This window comes from Miscanthus floridulus, chromosome 17 (assembly GCF_019320115.1).
Source record: "Miscanthus floridulus cultivar M001 chromosome 17, ASM1932011v1, whole genome shotgun sequence".
Taxonomy (NCBI): domain Eukaryota; kingdom Viridiplantae; phylum Streptophyta; class Magnoliopsida; order Poales; family Poaceae; genus Miscanthus; species Miscanthus floridulus.
In genome coordinates, this window is record NC_089596.1 from 92,302,671 (window position 1) to 92,318,806 (window position 16,136).

The window sequence follows — 16,136 nt, forward strand, 5'->3', positions numbered from 1 at the left end:
GGTCGCCACAAAAAGCGACGCGATGGAGCGGCTGCCGCCGCTTTTAGGGCCTTTCCTCGAAGAGCATCGCGTTGGGCCGTTGGGCACTGGGGCTCGCTTGATGCGCCGTGCTGGGCGACGGCAGCCTGGGCGATTTTGCGGTCGGGTCGCCATGTTCCGGCCGGACAAGACGCAGACGCCGGTGGTGCGCATACCGGGGCCTACTTGGCTGTTTTGGTTAAACACTTCCCGCTGTATGAGAAAAGCAGGAGGGAATCTAGCCCGAGTGTGCAACTCGGCTGTAAGCCTGTATCCCTGGGCTCTCCTCTTCTCTGCTCGGAAAACGCACACCAGGTGGCCAGAATCAAGGTTTTCGGATCCATAACGTACGGCATCAAGGTCCTTGTTCCGTGCTCTTGGTTCGATTTGAGTTACGAAAACTGCCACTTAGACCTTGATGGCACAAAGGGACTATGACGTATGATTTAGCGTCGAGCCGACCACCTGTGTGAGAGGCAAAAACAGAGCACATGTTTTCGTCAAGACCGCGTTAATTCCATTTACAAGCCACTCTCCTCATCTGCCTTGTTCGATTAGCTGATAAGGCATGATTAAAAATATCGTTGATTGATTTATTATGAAAAAAAAATAATATTCATTAGCTGAAAAAATACGGTTTATAAACAAGCAAACGGCACTATCAGTGGTTCCGTATGAACAAAAAAAAAAAAAGTAACTACTGCACCACTCACCTGCTGCTCGCTTTGATGACAATTATAAAATGAGACCACTAGATCGCGCATTTGCGTTCTCCCTGGCAAAAGACAAATAATAGATTCCATTTGCCGAAAGCAAATGTACCCACCATTCATGGAAAAAAAAAGGCAAATCCGCTGGTAAAACGAAGCAAAAACCTCCTTGGCCTTTCCTGGACCGCGACGCTGCCGCCGGGGCCGTATTCGCGAAAGCAGCACGCACAGGCACAACACACAAACAACGCAAAAAGTACCAAACAATCGCAAACGAGCGAACCCGGAGGAAAAGCTACCTTTTCTTCGATTTCTAGCTGGTCCCGACTCCCGAGTCGGCGAGAGGTGGACAGGGAGACGCGCACCACGCAGTTTCCTGATCGACTGGTAGTCATACTGATAAGTTACTAACGTTGATTTGTTGTGAGAGAAAAATATTATAGATAATAAGTTGACAGATAAGTTCAAATAAACAGGGCCGAACTTTATATTCAGTTGGCAGTTAAGGAAAGAAAACACATATTCCCTCCGTACTTAAAAATAAAGTTGTTTTTTACGAGACTTAGGTCAAGCATTGAAAATATAAAGGGTAAAGTTCACCTTAGGACCTCCAACTATCGTAGAAGTATGAATTTCAACCTTCAACTTCAAAACCGGATAACATTGGCCCTCCAACTCTCGAAAAAGTTCACTTTAGGACCCTGGTCGGTTTCCCAGGCGGTTTTGCATGGTACTGTAGCAGTGCTGATGTCAGCGATGACGTCAGCACTCTTTTTTAATTTGCAAAATTGATATCTTTTTATTCGGAGCTCCCAATATAGCAAATAATATATCAATTCTGATCGTCTCGACGAGCTCTTTGCAATGGTGTACTCCGTCTTGTTGTTTGAGATAATTTTATTTCATGAAAAAATAAATATTTCTACAAAACAAGTTATGCAATTAAGCTGACGTATGCAAGTATTTTATATACTTTGTATATTTGTATATGTACAACACCAACGTAGTCAGTATATAAAACAGGGAGTTGGACGGTCAATCAGACCTGCCACGATCGCTTAGATATTTTTGAATTAACTTTCCCTAGCTGCGGTTAACTAACTGTCAACATATGACACGATCAAACGATATGTTTACTGCTCCTAGTGTAGTTTTTTTCTGTTTTTGTGGTGAAATTAAGTAGCTAGTGGTAGTAGTAGTATTATATTTATCTTGTACCCAAATCCGATACAGTATACGATTCGTGTACACCTGTCCTTTTTCCTTTCCTACGGCTACTATTGCAGCACACAGGAACTGGACGACCATTCGGCCGACCTGTACGTAGCTGTTTCCTGGCTGGCATGGCATGAGTATGACCGCATGAAGTGGCAGTGGATAGCTAGATTGAATTGAGGGAACAGGTAGCAGCAATAGTGAGTGGCTTACTCGTGGTCTAGAATCTTGTGCGGCATCGGTAAGTTGAGCGCGTGCCCCCGCGGGAAGGTCGTCCGGGCGAGGATCTCCGTGGCGTCGGCGTTGCGGTGCGCCTCGTCGCCCTCGCGCCCGCCCGACGCGAGGTGGCAGCACACGAAGCAGAAGCTCGTGTCGTGCAGCCAGAACCGGACGGACACGGCGTCCTTGTTGAATTATTGCAGAAATATTTGCGGACCGGGCGGACACGAAGCAGAAATATTTCTACAAAACAAGTTTTGAATTATTGCATTTCAAAAATGGTCAAACTTATATATTCTATGGTCAAATGAACCTAAAAAGACAACATTTCGTGTTACATAATAATAAAAATATTATTTATCTAACAAATTCCACGAGTTCTGTTATTCTAACTTGTTTTGTAGAAATATATATTTTTTTTTCATGAAATAAAATTATCTCAAACAACAAAACAGAGTACACCATTGCAAAGAGCTCGTTGAGACGATCAAAATTGATATATTATTTGCTATATTTGAAGCTCCGAATAAAAAGATATCAATTTTGCAAATTAAAAAGAAGTGCTGACGTCATCGCTGACGTCAGCACTGCTACAGTGCCATGCAAAACCGCAAGGAAACCGGCCAGGGTCCTAAAGTGAACTTTTTCGAGAGTTGGAGGGCCAATATTATCCGGTTTTAAAGTTGGAGGTTGAAATCCATACTTCTGTGATAATTGGAGGTCCTAAAGTGAACTTTACCCAAATATAAATCATGATTAACTTTAAAGTTGTTGAGTTTGAAAATATGAAAGCTATATAAATAGATTTGTCTTGAAAAATATTTTCATAAAAAAATATACATATATCACTTTTTGATAAAAATATTTTTATAAAAATATAGAGTTAAAATAATACTTTAGAGACCGTGTCGCTGTTTAAAATGACTTTATTTATTTTTAGTACGGAAGGAATACTCACTTTGATGACAATTATACATGTAGTGATGGCAGTTAAGGAATCAAATATAATAACTTGATGGTAGTTAAGGAAAACAGTGATTTTTTATGACAATGAGGAGCCAGTATAATTTTTTATGGCATGAGTAATTTTTCTCTTTTTTCCAGGAGTGCGCGCTGCGTCCAGCCGTCTTTGCTCGGCTATGACCTCTGCGCTTCTTCGCAATTTGGTATAGTTTATAAATCGGCTGTTGCTATTTTGTTCTAAAAGAAAAATATTATATAACGACGGATAAGCACGACTGCGCCTGCACGCCCTGGCGACGTTCACGTGGCGTGGCCCGCCCGTGATACTAGTGACACGACCGCTTTTTACTTGGGCCATTGGGCCTCACTGGCGGCTGCTGCAGTTGCTGCCGCTACTGTCGACCGGTCAATGCAACAGTGATCTTGTCGGGCGATTTGTAAAAATAGAACTTAAAATATAGATCGTTTCGAGATTTGACATTAGATCTATATTTATAGATATAGATGAACGCATTTATCATCCATCCAGTTGCCTATCGTAACCAAGAGTCAATCTTTCTCGAGGGTCAGTTTTGCAAATTTTTCGATCCTGCCTCGGCGACCGTGACCGATACTGTAGTCGTGCTCAGTGATGTGACGCTCGAAGAGAGAAGGGCCCGTCGGTGGCTTTTGGACTTTTGGTTCTGGGGCCGTCAAGGAGTACTGTAGTCCTTACTGCTCTCCGGGAGCCCTTGATGCTGTATGGACGTCAGGAGCTGGGCCGCTTGATGGGCTTCCAAGCTGGGCCGGGACAGGAGCAGCCGAATAAAAGCCCTTAATTCTTAGTAGAAGCCTAATTAGATCCATCTTCTAATATATGTTGCTAATAAGTGGTTGGCATCTTAGGACCTGCTACTACTATTAGCAGCTATAAGTCTATCAATGGAACTAATAGTTAGTAGTATCCTAACTATAATCATTAATTAATCTGTTAGCATATGTGTTTGGATTCATCGGTAACAGCTGTGGAACAAACCGGCTCAACATATATTTTTTTTCCAGCCGAGAGAATAGTATCTTCCGGTCAGAACAATATTTTTTTTTCCAGCCGAGAGAACAGTATCTTCCCGCCTCTTCGAGGGTGTTCGGCAGGCTGGCTGGGATGGCTGAGGCTGACCAGCCCACCCACGCGGACACTGTTCATATAAACAGTACCTTCTAAACAGAACAGTATTTTTCTCTTCCAATAAATCAGCCGAAACGGTATTTTAACTTTTTTAGGCCAGCCCAAACAGGCTCTTCGTGCAGCAACCCGTGGCATTGCTGACTCAAACGCATGCGGGGCTGTCCCTGGGGGCGTGCAGGATGAGCGACGGCGCAGGGCCTCCTATTCCCATAGGCCTCCAAGTATATAGTACATTACCCAATTAGCTAAGCACAGCAGCGTTGCCCCAATGGCCCTGTTCGTTTCGTTAAAAAAACCCGAAACACTGTTTTAGCTGATTTGTTGTGATAGAAAAATAATATTCTGTTTGAAAAAAAAACTAAGCTGAAAAATACAGATTACAAGAGAAACGAACAGAGCCAATAGCATCGCCCATTAACAAATCTATTAGGCTATTAGCCCAATAGAAAATGGTTTTCCGGCCGGCCGCACGGACGTCGTTTTGTCTCCCGATTGCTGCGATCCCAATTCCTAAACTTTCCTCTCGACGTCTCCTATCGCCCTAACGTCTTATCGGCCGGCGGCCGCGTATCGCGAGCATGACGAACTGACGGCAACGGCGAGGCACCCAGACCCAGGCGAGGCGCTAAGGCCCTGAAGGTAATACTAATGAAGTAATCATTCGTATTTTTTTCTCAATTCATTCACAATCACAACGAACTATAGCGAGGCGAAGGTAATACTAATCAAGTAATCATTCGAATTTTTTTTCTCAATTCAATCATGAGCGGAGCGAAGCTTTTCTAAATTGAAGCTATTGAAGTCCTATCTACATTCTACAATGACACAAGAATGACTTAATGATTTGGCTATAATAGCACTTGAGAGCGAAATGTTGAAGAAGATTGATTATGAGCATATCGTTGAAGATTTTATTTCAAACGACACTAGAAGAATGATGCTATTCAAGTAACGATTATGCAACATAGATATTATTCTTGATATATTATCGACGAAATATGGTCGGCAGTCTACCTAGGGGTATGCCCAAGGTAGTAGATTGTCGGCAGACAGATGCGCAAGCCACAAACAAGACGGTGATGCAAGACAGACACGAGGTTTTATCCAGGTTCGGCCGCCAAGAAGGCGTAATACCTACGTCCTGCGTCTGATTGTATTGCTGTATGTCAATGAGAGATGTTTTTTAGAGGGGTCCTCTGCCCACCTTATATAGTCCGGGGGGTAGGGTTACAGATCTGGAAACTAATCCTTGTCAGTTACAATTGCCATATGTGGCCGGATAAGGATTCCTATTCTAACCGACCAGGATCTTGCTTGATCGCCAAATCTGCCTTGACTCCTTGCGCGGGACTCCGACCAGGTTGGCCGGGCCACGCGTCGTCTTTTGGTGGACCGGACCCACTGATCCGGGCTGGCCCAAGCCTAGCTGTAAGGGTATAGGGGTTAATACCCCCACAGCTAGTCCCCGAGCACCATGTATTATGCTGCGACACGCCATTTTAACATTCTCTGATAAGTAAGGCTTGACTACTTGACATCTCTGACCACCGTCGTCGTCGGAGAAGTAGGTTGTCCGAAGAATGTATGGTGCTCTTAAGAAAAAAGAAAAAGATTTCCATCCTGTGAAGTGTGCCCACTTGTATTTCTGAAAAGAAATGTAAGTGAATCTTGAAGCGTAGCATCCTTGATCATCAGAGGCGTACGGGTCGAAAAACAAACACATTCACCGCAAGGTGAAGTGTGCCCACTTAGTCCCCGAGCCTGGTAGTAGGTGACGTAGGCACGTGGTGCCAGGGTCCAAAAAGAATTCCCAGTTAAGTTTGAGAACTCAATTGTCGTACAGGCAATACAAGATGCACCGGCAGGTGCATCGTACCGATGTAGTCCCCGGGCTTGCTGGAAGGTGAAGTATGAGCCTTATAGCAAGGTCTAAATAATTGTCTCTCAACTGTATATGAGTACAAATCATATGTAGCCGAGGAGAACGATCTCCGATTAGTGGTCGGGACAGTTCCCAAGCATGGTAGTAATCCTTACAATCAGTCAAAGCATAGGGGTCGATTAAATAAACACATTCGCCTCAAAGTGAAGTGTGCCCACTTAGTCCTCGAGCCTGGTAATAGGTGACGCAGTCACGTGGTGCCAGGGTCTAAAAAAGAATTTCCACTGAAGTTAAGAATCCAATTGTCGTGTAGGTGATACGAGATGCACCGGCAGGTGCATCGTACTGATGTAGTCCCCGAGCTTGCTGGAAGGCGAAGTATGAGCCTTGTAGCAAGGTCTAAATAAATGTCTCTCAACTGTATTTGAGTACAAATCACATGTAGCCAAGGAGAGCGATCTCCGAGTAGTGGTCGGAGCAGTCCCCGAGCACGGCATTGGTCGGAGCAGTCTCCGAGCACGGGAGTGGTCGGAGCAGTCCCCGAGCACAGCAGTGGTCGGAGCAGTCCCCATGCATGGAAGTGGTCGGAGCAGTCCCCGAGCACGGAAGTGGTCTGGTCCATCCTTAAGCACAAGATATGTAGCGAAAAAATGAACGCCTCTTGTACTATTATTTGGTGTATTTATTTATCTCCTTACTCTGTCAAGTCCAATCTGACACGTCTGGTCAAAAAAGCAGACGGGTATAGCACGTCACACTGTCTTCTTGCTCTTTCTGGCAAACAGTCGCTTGACACCTGTAAGGAGGTGCGTCAGTGTGGGCCCTCTCACACTATCAACGAAGAGGCGCGTACACTGGTAACGAAGGGGCGTGTTTATTGGCGTAGATCTCGAGATTGTGAAAACAATCATCTGCGGCGCGTGCGCACATCTTCCAATAATCTCAGGCAGACAAAACGACAGAGCTCTTGGTTATTTATAATATAGAACTGGTAAGTTACTTTTTACCAATCCCCATTATCATTCGTCACCGCAGCCTTCTTCTTCCTCTTGCCGAACCCTACCCCCCCCCCCCCCCCCAAAATCATCACCAATCCCCCCTCCACCGCATCCACCCCTTTAGCAAGGACAGACTAATGGCGAAGAGAGACGCTCAGAAGAAAACCAGAGTCATGGCGAAGGAGTGGTGGAAGTCAAGGAGCAACGAGCAGACCATCGAAGACCTCGTCGCCATGGGGGTGCTCCACAACAAAACACTCACGGGATGGCGCGTGTCGGAAGGAGAAAGCTACCCCGATCCACAACCAGGTGAGATTGTGGTTTTCGAGGATTTCTTCAAGCGGGGTTTTGGGGTTCCAGTACACCCTTTCCTTCAGGGGCTCTGTTTGTACTACGAGATTGGGATTTGCAATCTGCATCCTAACTCGATTCTTCTTGACTCTACCTTCATCCATCTTTGCGAAGCCTATGGTGGCTTCTAACCCCATTTCGACCTCTTTCGCCATCTGTTTTGTCTGCGGAAGAAAGGGAGCGACGGCTCAAAGATAGCCGGAGGCGTATACCTCAATCTGTGTGATGAGATGAAGGCGCAGTACTTGCACTACCCTTGGAACACATCACTGGACAAATGGTACAAGAAGTGGTTCTAGGTCCATGAAGAGCCAAACACGATCACCCTGTGCGACGTGGGGTTGATTTCGGAGAAGAAGAATAGCTGGTCGGAGATGCCCGAGCACTTGGAACAGATCGCAGAACTGCTCGGGATGATCCTGTGGGGCAAGCTGGACGGTCCAAGCGTGGTCGGGAACTTCATCAGCTGAAGGATCTAGCCCTACCAGAAGAGGGTACATCCTGGCTATGAATACTAGGGGAGCGCAGATCTAACGAGGACCAGAAAAGAGGCTCTTGACAAGATCAAAGTCAAGGCCAAGATTGGGGAGCTATTCAACCTTGCCAATCCCAATTATGTCAGGTTAAGCGACATCGAGCATGCCTTCAAGCTGGCCTGACCTCCCCCAAAGGTAAATTATGCTTCCTTGTAGCTATAGAGTTATGTTGGAACAAAAATTGATTGTGTTGTCGTCTTTATGTTTCCCAGAGTAATGGTCATGATAGGGCAGCAGTGTTCGTGTCTCCACCCCCTGGTGTGGATTGGCCGCAAGTTGCCGGCCCAACCGCCCAGACCAGTGCTAGGGCCGAAGACGTCGACTGGGCCGTACTCGGGGTTGGAGAGGAGGCAACGGCCAGGGCTGCTGGCAAGCGGCCGGTGGCCAACAAACATCGTCAGACCATCTTCCCTCTTTCAGACGATGAAACAGAGGATGCGGACATCTTCTGACTCGTCCCTCAAAAGAGGAGGAGACAAATGGAGTCGACGGAGCAGGGTGGCTCCTCTGTGCCAGCAGGGATCACATCACCAACCACTACAACATAGAGGGCAAGCGGAGAAGGGGTTGAGCACCAAACCCCGGCGCCGGCACTGGTCGTGGAAAAAGACCCAGTGGAACCCACCGAGCCCGTGGAGCAAGCGTGGTCGAAGAGACGCTCCTTCGCCACATCATTCCGTGCTTTGAAGCTGTAAGTATTTGTAACCTTGATGTAAGCTTACAATTTGTATTGAATACTATTGTCTTCTGAACTTATCTTTGATATATTAGGTCGATGTCCACCGAAAATCCTGACTAGCTAGCCGGGTGCGGCACGACTTCGCCAGCAATGGCGGAAAAAACTGCCCAGCAGCCAGCTGTGGAGGAACCTGTGGAAGAAAATCCACCGGAACCTCAGCAGACGAGCAGCCAGACGACAGTCCCCGAGCAGCTGGTCGAGAAGAGAGCCAAGCCAAGTACAAGTGCTCCGAGCACTAACCCTGTCGAGGAGCAGCAGCCGGAGGTGGCACAGAGCACGCTTGCCAATGCTGTGGCTCGTGGGAAAGCCATAGTGGTCGTAGAGACTACAAACTCCAGACCAGCCCTGCCTCTGAAACAAGAGGCCGAAGAGGACGAAGTAGAAGAGTACTAGGCTGTCCCCAAGACAAACGACAACATGTATATGTGTCGCGCTGGCGGAACAACGAGTGGGTTATGCATGAGGAAATCCCAGAGGTCGAAGAGACCCTAAAAGTTGAACTAGCGGCAAAACATCTGGTGATAGAAGTCCAGGTATGTTTGGCTTGACCACTTGATCCTGCTATTTAGTTGAACTATCTGACTTAGCTTGTTTATGTGCAGGACTTGATGAAGACCGCAAAGTTCCGAAAGAGGTGCTTCAACCAGATTGAGGGAATCACGGCAAACAATAGAGAACTAGCGGCCGAGGTGGAACGCTTGCGTCGCCAACTTGAAGCCGCCGACCAGGAGAGGATGGAACAAGATGCAAAAAACTAGAACCTGGTCGTCCAGCTCAGTAACAAAGAGCAGGAAAAAACAAGTAAGTTGTCATTTTATCACAGCAAGTGCATGACACGTGTTGTTGCATTGTTGGTAGTGACAGCTGTAGTGCAGGCTTAGAAGCCAAAGTAACCTGCCTCCAAGAGGAGAATAGCTGTGTGACCGGAGTGTGTGGTCGCCTGAAGGAGGACAACGAGAAACTAGCGCGCGACCAGTCTCAACTTCGGGACCGCACAACTAAGATGAAGGAGAAACTGAAAAGTAAGTGTTCCAGACCACCTTGCTCATTCTATTGCCTACCTTATCTTGTCATGTCGTTACATTTTGATGTCTTGTACGGTTTGCAGTTTTAAAAGTAAATGCCAAGAAACACCTGGAGGCCGTGATGAAAGATCGTGACGGCTGGAAGGCGCGATGCCTAGAGACCACCGAGGATCGGGGTACATAGAAGAACAGGTGCCAGGAGGTGGCAACTGGCATTTTACCCGTCCTTGACCTTATCGACCCGGCGCTCATAGAGGAAGTGCCAAGGACGCCACAGCCCGGACTAGTCGAGAGATGCCGAAAGGCATGGGAATGGTTCCAAGAGTTCGTGAAGGAGGCGGGTGAGTACACGGGTGCACATGTGCTAAGCATGGTGCGTGCCCACTACCCCTGATCGATCTCAAGCGCCTGGAGGCTGGGTACCCGAAGGAGGTAGACTCAGACAAGGCTGAGGAGCTTCGGATGGCCCAGCTAGACCTGTCGTCAAAGATAAGTGGCGACATTAACCTATGTGGAGGTGGGACATCACCTGTACAGGGTACGCCATCGAAAAGTCAGCTAGAAATGCCATCAGTTGCAAGCCGACCGACAAAGCCTGCTGTCTTGACCAGCTAGGCATCGGTGGGGCCATCCTCTTTAGCTCAACCAGCACAAGAGTCCCCGAGACTCGAGTAGAATATCAGAAGCAGCGAGCAGTAGGTGCCGCACGCCCCGAGCAGCCAATGTAATAGGCTTAGAGCTATAGAAGAAGGACATAGTTATGTTATTGTAAACTTAGGCCTCTTCAGGCAAGCTTGTAATAACATAACTGTATACCATCATAAGCTTGTTTGCTTTGTATAAAACGTATTTAAGCTTGAAACTCATTTTGGTGTAACTAATTGAGAACATGTTAACGTTCTATTTAGTTGTACCATTTTGCTCGACACGTCATCCCGAAAAGTTTGTGCGGCCCTAGTTTGCCATGTGGTTGGAGTGTGAGGTGCGTTACCTGTGCACATGTAGACATAGACAAGTCAAACCAGGGGGACCTGCCGATCACCCGTAACGTAGAGAGCGGATCCCATGCACGCGTTGGGAGGGATCAGAGACAGGGCCTGCTCCGAAAACCATAGAAGGAATGGTGGTCGTCTTTTACTGGCTAAGTTAGAATAACCATAAAATTCGAAGTGACGCATTAGAGTGGTCAGAGAAATCATAACAGCTTTATTGAAGTAAATCGAAAGTACAAAAGGAGTGCATATCTTAGTGGTTAAGCATAGAAATGTCTAAGCTTGTCGATGTGCCATGAGTTTGGTACGTCCGTACCGTCCAGGTGAGCTAACCTGTAAGACGTTGGTCGTGTGACTTCCTTGATCATGAAGGGCCCCTCCCATGGGGTTGCGAGTTTATGGACACCAGCCTGGTTCGTCTTCCACTTTAGGACTAGGTCCCCGACCATGAAGAACCGCTCTTTAACATTCTTGTTGTAGTACCTACGCAAAACAGCAAGGTATTTAGCTGTACGTACATAGGAATCGAGCCGCTTCTCTTCTGCACTATTCACTTCTAGCTCCCGTACTTCATTGACCCTGCCTTCATCGAAGTTCTCTACCCATGCTGATCTGAAAGCTATATCTGCTGGGAGGACTACCTCAGCGCCATAAACCATAAAGTATGGTGAGACGCCGGTGTTATGACTGGGCTGAGTTCTGAGGCCCCAGACCACGGCTGGTAACTCTTTGAGCCATCTTCCTGGAGCTTTGTCATTTTCTTTGTACATCATCTTCTTCAATGCGTCCAAGATCATGCCATTTGCCTGCTCGACTTGTCCATTAGCTCTAGGGTGCGCCACTGAGACGTATTTTACTACTATGCTCCTTTCATCGTAGAAGTCCCAAAAAGCGTTCCTGATGAACTGAGTACTCAGATTGGTGATGATGCTGTTGGGTATGCTGAAATGGTGGATGACCAGGTCGAGGAACGTGACAGCCTTTTTCTGAGGATGCCTGTACCAGAGGCATGTATTCTATCCACTTAGAAAATTTGTCGATCAGCACGAAGACGTATGTAAATTTCCCAGGAGCTGGTTTGAAGGGCCCAATCATATCTAGTCCCCAGCATACGAAGGGCTAAGAGGCTGGTATTGTCTGGATCTCATGTGCTGGTACATGAATTCTCTTGGTGAAGAACTGACAACTCTCACAGTGGCGGACTAGCTTCTCTACATCGACTACTACTGACGGCCAATAGAACCCTGCTCGAAAAGCCTTACCGACCAGCGTTCTTGAGGCCATGTGGTTGCCGCAGGAGCCAGAGTGGATTTGGTCTAGGAGATGTTTGCCATCCTCCTGGGTTATACACTTCATCAAGATTTCCTCCTTTGCGTCCTTGCGCCATAACTTGCCATCGACGAGCAAGTACTGCTTACTGCGACGCATTAGGCGCTCGTTTTCTGTCCGATCAGTGTAGCCGCTGCCATCTATTAGGTACTTGATGAAAGGTATTCTCTAGTCGGGCTCATGAGTGGTCGGAGGCGTTTTGGTGGTGCTCGACGCTAGAACCGTAGCCACCAATTGTTGGTCTGGAGGCTTGTCTGCCGTAGGATCTTCCTCTTCGATGGAAGGCGTGAGCAGGTCTTGGATGAATATGCCATGTGGGATTTTGGCTTGGGATGATCCTAACTTTGACAGCGCATCCGCTGCTTGATTCTTGTCCCGGACCACGTGTATGTACTCAATGCCATAGAACCTGCCTTCCAGCTTTCTGATCGATTTGCAGTATGCATCCATCTTTTCACTGGTTGTGTCCTAGTCCTTGTTGAGTTGGTTGATGACCAGAGCCGAGTCTCCATAGACAGAGACGTTTAACGCCAAGCTCAACCGCAATGCGCAAACCATGTAGGCATGCCTCATACTCGGCGGCATTATTAGATGCTGGGAAATAAATCCTGAGAACGTACCGGAGCTGCTCCTTGGATGGTGACATGAAAAGGACTCCTGCTCCTGCACCATCAATGTTGAGAGAGCCATCGAAGTACATCGTCCAATACTCATCGGATCCCGGAGAGGCAGGCGTTCTTAAGTCTGTCCACTCGACGATGAAATCGACGAGTGCCTAAGACTTGATTGTAGTACGGCTTGCAAATTCCAAGGAGATGGGGCATAGCTCCATTGCCTATTTAACGATGCGCCCGTTCGCATCCTTGTTGCTAATGATGTCTCATAGAGGGTACTCAGTCATGACCACCACACGATATCCGTCGAAGTAGTGTTTCAACTTTCAAGATGTTATCAGTATGGCGTAGATCAACTTCTGAATCTGTGGGTACTTAGTCTTAGACTCATTGAGTACGTCACTGATGAAATAGATTGGTCGCTGTACCTTGTAGATGTGGCCGGGCTCATCGTGCTCGACCACTATGGACGTGGAGACCACTCGATTAGTAGCCGCAATGTAAAGCAGGAGTGTTTCATCTTCTCTGGGAGCAGTGAGGATCGGAGGTGACGTAAGGTATTGTTTTAGCTGTGTGAAGGCAGCATCTGATTCCTCCGACCACTCAAACTTTTCGGATGCTTTGAGCAGTTTAAAGAACGGTAATCCTTTTTCACCTAATCTTGATATGAAACGGCTAAGGGCGGCCATGCATCCGGTAAGCTTCTGAACATCCTTCACCTTTTTGGGCGGCTTCATGTCCAAGACAGCTTTGACTTTCTCTGGGTTAGGGCATATGGCATCATGACTGACGACGTTGCCAAGTAGTATGCCAGAAGGAACACCAAAGATGCACTTTCTTGGGTTTAATTTCCACTAGAATGTGTTAAGGGCTGCAAAGGTGCATTCTAGGTTGTCAACAAGGGTATGTGCTTCCTTGGTTTTGACAACTATATCATCAACATAAGCCTCGACGAGGCCGTCTTTTATCTCGTTGTTGAGGCAGGCCTGTATAGCGCGTTGGTAGGTAGCCCCGGCGTTCTTGAGCCCGAACGACATGGTCGTGTAGCAGTAGGCGCCAAAAGGCATGATAAAAGATGTCTTGATCTGGTCATCCTTTTTGAGAGCGATCTGGTGATAACCAGAGTAGCAATCGAGAAAGGAAAGCAGCTCGCACCTGGTGGTTGAATCTACAACCTCGTCTATGCGAGGTAAGCCAAAGGGGTCCTTAGGGCAGTGTTTGTTGAGATCAGTGTAATCAACGCACATTCTCCATTCATTATTCTTTTTGCGTACAAGAACTAGGTTGGCTAACCACTCCAGATGATACACTTCTTTGATAAATCCGGCTGCCAAAAGCCATGTAACTTCTACCCTAATCGCCTCCTTTTTGTCATGGGTGAACCGTCGTAGCTTCTGCTTAATAGGTTTGGCCTTGCCGTTGACATTCAAGGAGTGCTCGATCAAGTTCCGAGGTACACCAGGCATGTCAGCAGGTTTCCATGCGAACACATCCACGTTGCTCCTCAAGAACCTGACGAGCGTGTCTTCCTATTTGGGATCCAGGTTGGCCCCGATAAGGGCTGTTCTGCTGGGATCACCGTCGACCAGCTAGATCACCTTATGCTCCTTGGACTTGATGTTCTTGCGTGGAGCCTCGAGCTCTGGGATCTCTAGGTGGTCGGCCAAGGTCTTCTAGGCGTCGATTATGGTCTCGGCCATGCGAATAGAGAGGTCATGAGCCTCTGCTATTTTGAAACTGTCATCCTCGCAAGTATAAGCTGCGTACACGTTGCCTCGGAGGGTTAGAACCCCTTTCTCGGTGGGCATCTTGAGCACCAGATACCTATAATGAGGTATGGCCATGAACTTGGTGAGTGATGGTCGACCAAGAATAGCATGGTAGGTGCCGTCGAAGTCAGCGACCACAAAGTTGACGTAGTCAGTGCGGAAGTGGTCTGGAGTCCCAAATTGCACACGTAACGTGATCTGCCCGAGAGGTGTAGAGCTCTGTCTGGGGGGAACACCCTAGAACTGTGCCTCGTATGGCTTGAGGTCCGCTTGGGCTATTTTCAAGGCGGGCAGACTATTCTTGAACAGTATGTCGATGGAGCTGCTGCCGTCGATCAGTACTCTGTCGAACTGAACCTTGTTGATACAAGGATCGAGGACCAGGGGAAAATGTCCTGGCTTAGGTATTGCGGCCCATTGGTTCTTTCTGCTGAAGGAGATTTCGCGGTGAGACCACGGAGAGAGCCACGGATCGGTGAGGAGATTGTCGGTGTTGGCCACGTTCAAGCAAGCACGGGCGAGCAGCTTGCATTCTTGTTTGGTCTCGATGGACACTTTGCCGCCGATGATGGTGTGCACGCGATCGGTTGGCTTGACGTACTTGTGACGAGGATCTACGTCTTCGTCGTCGTTGTCCTCGTTGCGCTGTTCCCCTACGTCGTTAGGCTTGTCGGACGTATCCACAGCCTGTTGACGCGTGTAAATGGACTTGAGAACGCGACAATTCTCCATGGTATGGTTTGACTTAGGATGGAGCTAGCAGGGCCCTTTCAATGCTTTGGCGTAGTCATCTTCGTAGTTACGATGTCCGCCACCTTTTTTTAACGGTGTTGACCTCGCCGTCGTCTTCCCGAGCATGCTTGCCCCTATAATCGTCACGGCGATTATGCCACTGATTACGTTGGTCGCGGTGGTCGCGGGAGTCGTTGCGCTGGTTGCGGCGGTCAAAATTGTCGTTCTGACCACGGTTGCCGCAGTAGTCATCGTGGTGTGGGGGGTGGTCGGAGCGTGGAACCCTTGCTGCTTCTTCGATAATTATCTTTTTAGCGTCGTCGGCATCTGCATATTTCTTAGCGGTGGCCAGGAGCGCTGTAACTGATTCGGGCCTCTTACGCAGGAGCTTGTCCCTTAGGGCGTCGTGAAAGAGGAGGCCAGTGATGAAAGCCTCGATTGCCTCGTTGTCGGAGATCGACGGGACCTTGATGCGCATCTCTGAGAAACGCTGGACGTACTCGCACAGTGGCTCATCTTTCCGATCCCGAATCCGTTGCAGATCGTATTTGTTTCCTGGTTGCTCGCAAGTTGTAATGAAATTGTCAATGAAAGCCTGCTTGAGCTCTTGCCAAGAATCAAAGTAGTTCGCCGATAAGCTGACTAGCCATTGGTGACCTGCATGGCCAACAACGACTGGGAAGTAGTTAGACATGACATGCTCATCAGCCATGGCTGATCTGCATGTAGTTTCATAGAGCATGACCCATAATTCGGGGTTCTCCTTACCGTCGTACTTCTGAAGTTTCTCGAGCTTGAAGTTCTTGGGCCATATGACTTGGCGAAGGTGTGGAGTAAACTGCTTTAGACCCGGCGAGCCATGGGCAGTGTCATATTCCA